This window comes from Microtus ochrogaster, unplaced genomic scaffold (genome assembly GCF_000317375.1).
Source record: "Microtus ochrogaster isolate Prairie Vole_2 unplaced genomic scaffold, MicOch1.0 UNK2, whole genome shotgun sequence".
In the NCBI taxonomy this organism is placed as follows: Eukaryota; Metazoa; Chordata; class Mammalia; order Rodentia; family Cricetidae; genus Microtus; species Microtus ochrogaster.
The window spans coordinates 22,277,376-22,282,445 of record NW_004949100.1 but is presented as its reverse complement, the minus strand read 5'-3'; the positions used below and the strand labels follow the sequence as shown (position 1 = coordinate 22,282,445).

General features: G+C 41.9%; 1 pseudogene; it reads right to left on the bottom strand.

The window, feature by feature from the left end:
* Positions 1-685: 685 nt before the first annotated feature.
* LOC102002413 lies at positions 686-4,608 on the bottom strand (annotated as a pseudogene).
* Positions 4,609-5,070: the final 462 nt, after the last annotated feature.

Here is a 5,070-nt window from a genome sequence, read left to right as displayed (position 1 = left end):
TTTCAGCCAATTACATGCTAAATTAAAATGTAGTTCATTGAGTCAAGTTTGAAGTATAGAAGCCTCCATCCCCAGGCAAAATTTTGTTTAATATGTATGTTGTTAAACTGATTTTTAAAAAGCCCTAAAAGTTGACTAACACAGGTTGGTAACCACACCTACAAGCAATTGTCACTAATTTTAATAAGAGGATTAGCCATTATTTGGATGCAAATATTAAAGTAATGCTCGTGTTTTTATTTTTTTAAGATTTATTTATTTATTATGTATACAACATTCTGCCTCCATGTAGGCCCACATGCCAGAAGAGGGCACCAGATCTCATTACAGATGGTTGTGAGCTGCCATGTGGTTGCTGGGAATTGAACTCACGACCTCTGGAAGAGCAGCCAGTGCTCTTAACCACTGAGCCATCTCTCCAGCTCCTTGTGTTTTTATATAACACTATGCAATACTTCAGTGGGAAGAATCAGTAAATGACTCACCAATTTGCCAGCTCACAGCAGCGTATTACGGGCATCTCTTCCCCAAATGGCTCCTTGTGGCATTACCATGTATCTTCAAATCAGTCATGACGTAACTACTCACATCACAAACGTAAGGGATCAGTTGTCATCCACCCACAAGCACATGGATACCACCAAATATTGAGTACTTTTCATTCATACCGTTCGTATACCATCTTCTAAGATGCACTTTGCAGAGAAGGAAGCGAAATAATGTCGGCTGTGGGAGTTTCCTGAGGCACAAGTAAAGGGATTTATTAGTCATTAGTAAAGTGATTTGTCTCTAACCCTTTCATTTGTCTACAGTGTCTTGTCAGCAAGGAAAACAAAATATGAACAGCTTTTAACAGAGTCAAACAACAGTACAAACCCCAAAAAAATAAGCACAATATGGAAAAAAAAAAAACCTCTTGGTTTGAATAAAAACCAAGTCTCTGTATAAGGGCAGAATGGGAAAACTGCCTTAAACGTGGTTTCTAAAAGGAGATTAGAGACACTGTTTGAGAATTCTGGATTGATGAACAATGCAATGCCATGCTTGATCGGCTTTAAATCTGGACGGTTTACTCATGAATCCACCCTGTCCCGTGAGCCGCGTAACACACAATGACCTCAATTTGGGTGAGTAACTTAACTGCATGTCTCTCTCCTTAAGTATAGGCTAGCGCCATATCCCCTTCCATGTGCATCCCTTTGGCTCTAAAATGGTCTCTTTAAGGGAAATAGTCAACCAATTAAAAGATTAGATGCGTATCAAAAATTAGCTTCTTCCAGTGGTGCTCCGTGCTACCTTCTCCTTCCAAGGGCCTAAAACAGGAGAAATGTTACTATATTCCTTGAGTGCCCACGGGGACTCACTGGGCCTCCCTGAAACCCTGATCTGCAGTCTCCTTAACTGATGGCCATGACCTGCTCTAGTCTTTGAAGACGTCTCCAGCTACTACCATGATCATTACGAATGCAGTTCCCTTCTGTCTCCTGGCCCAACACATCCAGTCCACAGATCTCTCTGTACGTTTGTGTTCCCCAGTTCAAACAGGGTACACAGGGCCCCTGAACCCTTGAGTTTCACTCTGTAACTTTAACAAAAAGAAATCCATGTCGTTTGTCATTAGGGAAATGAAAAACTAAAATCATAATGTGATACCACTGTGCACCCACCAGAAGAGTTCAGACTAGAAAGACACCGTAACAAGTAGTGGAGGTGAATCGAGGAACTGAAATTACTACGCAGTGGCATTTGGAATGCTAAATTGTCCCTTTTAAATATGACCCAGCCTTTCTACTGTTGCATGGTCACCGAAGAGAAAGAAAAGTATCTTTCTGTGCAAAGATCTGAAAAAGAGAACGCTACCTCCTCAAAAAAAACGCCCCAGACCCAAAGATCAGAGGCAGCATTCCGAGCAGGAAAGTGGACCTGTTGCTTTCAATGGAATCCTTCGCAGGAGGATTCCCATCGTAAAGCAGAATGATGAAACCCAATCCAAGCATCAGATCCCAGGAACTCGGTCAGAAGACTGCAGACAGGTGCGGGGGTAGGGAGGGGGTGGCGGCGCACGGGGGTGGGGGGCTTACCCTTGCCTGGCAAACAGCTGCTTCTAGTTCTCAACAACCATCCAGCAGAAAGGGAAAGATTTAACCTCAAATCAAGTTTAGAAATCGCTATCAAATAGAAGCCTAAAGACTTTGTGCTACCTGGGGTATGTCAAAGCAGTCATAGACCCTACCATTCGATGAGGAGAAACCTCGAGATGTAAGAGTAAACATGCACTTTGATCACACCCTCAGAACAACACTTCCATGATAGAAATGGTATGTTTAGAAAGGCCTATGAAAATGGAAAGTACACCTGTATGATTAAGGAAATGAAGTCAATTTTTTCATATATATATTGATTTTCGAGACAAAGTTTCTCTATAGGTTTTTCGTGTCTGTCCTGGAACTAGCTCTTGTAGACCAGGCTGGCCTCGAACTCACAGAGGTCCGCCTGCCTCTGCCTCCCGAGTGCTGGGACTAAAGGCGTGTGCCACCACTGCCCGGCGATGAAGTCAATTTTTAAAATTACTCTGAATACTAGTCTAAAAGGCAATCAAGATGATATGTGAAAATATAGGTGTGATGTAGCCAGGGAAGCAGGTAGGCTAACTGCACATCTCCTCCTCTACCCCTACAAATCCAATCCCCCAGTCTCATTCCCAGCTTGGCGGCAGAAAACACTGGGCAGCCCTCACTCACCCCACTTCCACACACCTACACTCTTTATCTCCAGTAGATCACACAGACCTTCCCCTCCAAACTTCACCCCCTCACCTATTACACTGTACCAGCCCCCAACTGTAGGAGCCCATCCCTGGGAACCCACAGACTACTCTGACCAGGGAAGCAGGTAGGCTAACTAAAGATCTTCACATCTCCTTCGTTCCTCCAAATCCAATTACCCAGTGTCATTCAGCAGACTATCTACTGAGGCTTCTCTAGCTCCCTGCCCCATTCCCAGGGGACTAAACAGATCCTGGCTGGGCATTCTGATTTCCCCACTCCTGTGGGCACCCTCATCCTCCTCCCCTTCTAACTCATATCCATTCCTATGAGTCAGTTCCCAATATCTAGAAAATTATTTTATCTGGAACTCCCAAAGGCCACAACTATCAGAATTTCCTACCAGACAACAAACAGCCTCCAAACTTTCCTAAGAACCAGAGAAGGCAACAGAAACCAAGGGACAAAACACACACCCAACAAATACAAACCCAGATATCAGCATCTAGAATAATAAACTTCCCAAATTCAAATACACAGACAATAATCTAAAAACACAATCAATAACAGCAAAGATAGTATGTTTTCACTGGAACCTGGTATTTCTTACCCTGCACAAAACTCAACTCCAACTGAATTAAGATGATCTAGACATAAGGGCTGATACCCTAAAACTGATAGGGAGGCAGTAGGAAGCATAATGGAGCTCACTGGCTTGGAAAGGACTTTCTGGATTATACCTATTGTTCAGGCATTCAAATCAACAATTAATAGAACTTCATGAAACTAAAATATTTCTATACAGTAGAAGAAGCAGTCTACAGAACCAGAAAAAAATCTTTACAGATACACATCTGACAGAAAGTGGGGATTTTGAATATATAAGGTGTTCAAAAGATTAAACATCAAGAAAACGAACAATTGGATTTAAAAATGAGGCAAGGAACTAGTTTACAAAAGATTCTATACAAATAGCTGAGAAACATTTCTTATAATGATCAGCAGCTTTAGTAATTAGAGAAATTTAGATTGAAACTGCCTTGATATTTCATCTTACCTAAGTCAAAATGAATAAGATTTTAAAACAAAAGAAAAAAATGATGATGAGGAATGCTGGAAAGGGGAAAAACAGATTCATTGTTGTCGGAGTACAAAATTCAGCCACCTTAAAAATCAGTGTGGAGTTTCCTCAAAATTGTGAAAATTGATTGTACTGGTTAGTTTTCTGTCGTCATGACCCAAGTTAGAGTCATCGTGGAAGAGGAACCTCAACCAAAAAATGCCTCTGTTTTGATTGTTGTTTTCTCTGGTTTTTGTTTTTTTGAGAGAAAGACAGAGTCAGAGGGATGGGTACAATGGTGGTTGGGGGAAAATGGAGTTGGGTGGGAAAGGAGGTAGGGAGAATCTTGGAGGAATTGGGGAAGGAAAAGAATATGATCAAAATATATTGTATGGAAATTTTTTTAACTGTTACGTAAATTAACCCATTTATTTAGTTGGCTGTGCACTATTGAGTGGGCGTGGGTATCAAATGGTAGCACTTTTACTGATCTTTTCAGTTCCTTCAGTCTTCTGATGGCAGACTTCACTGTGACGGCAGAAGTCGTGTTGGTCCAGGCCCCGCCAGCCACTGTTTTCATGCAGGAACCACAGTGCCAGATGCCGATGGCTCGTCTCTTCATCTTGGTCTTGCCACAGAAGGAGCATGTGTACTTTGGTGTGTTGGCTGATTTCAATTTTCTTCACCATTTTCCAGAGGGAGGCACTATAGCAGGTCCCATATTTCCCGACGATCCCGACCTTCTTGGTGCGTTTAGCCATGTCGCCGGAACCTAAGCCAAGCACGGAGAGTGTATGGAAATTTTTAAAATAAAAATTTTAAATCTTAATATAGATATTATGTATACATAATATAGAGAGAGTTCTATAAATATGTGCTGTGAGACAATGGTCTTTTATCCTGTCTTTTGTATTATTTTTAATAAAGTGCTGATTGGCCAGTAGCCAGGCAGGAAACATAGGCAGGGCGATGAAAACAGGAGAATTCTGGGAAGAGGAAAGGTCAGTCTGCAGTTGTCACCCAGACAGAGAGGAAGCAAGATGAGACGCACTCTCTGACAAATGTACCACGCCATGTGGCTAACACAGACAAGAATAATGGGTTAATGTAAGATGTAAGAATTAATTAATAAGAAGCCTGAGCCAACCAGTTTGTGATTAACATAGACCTCTGTGTGTTTATTTGGGACTAAACAGCTGTGGGACTTGGTGGGACAGAAACCTCTGTCAGCAAATATGTCTGTCT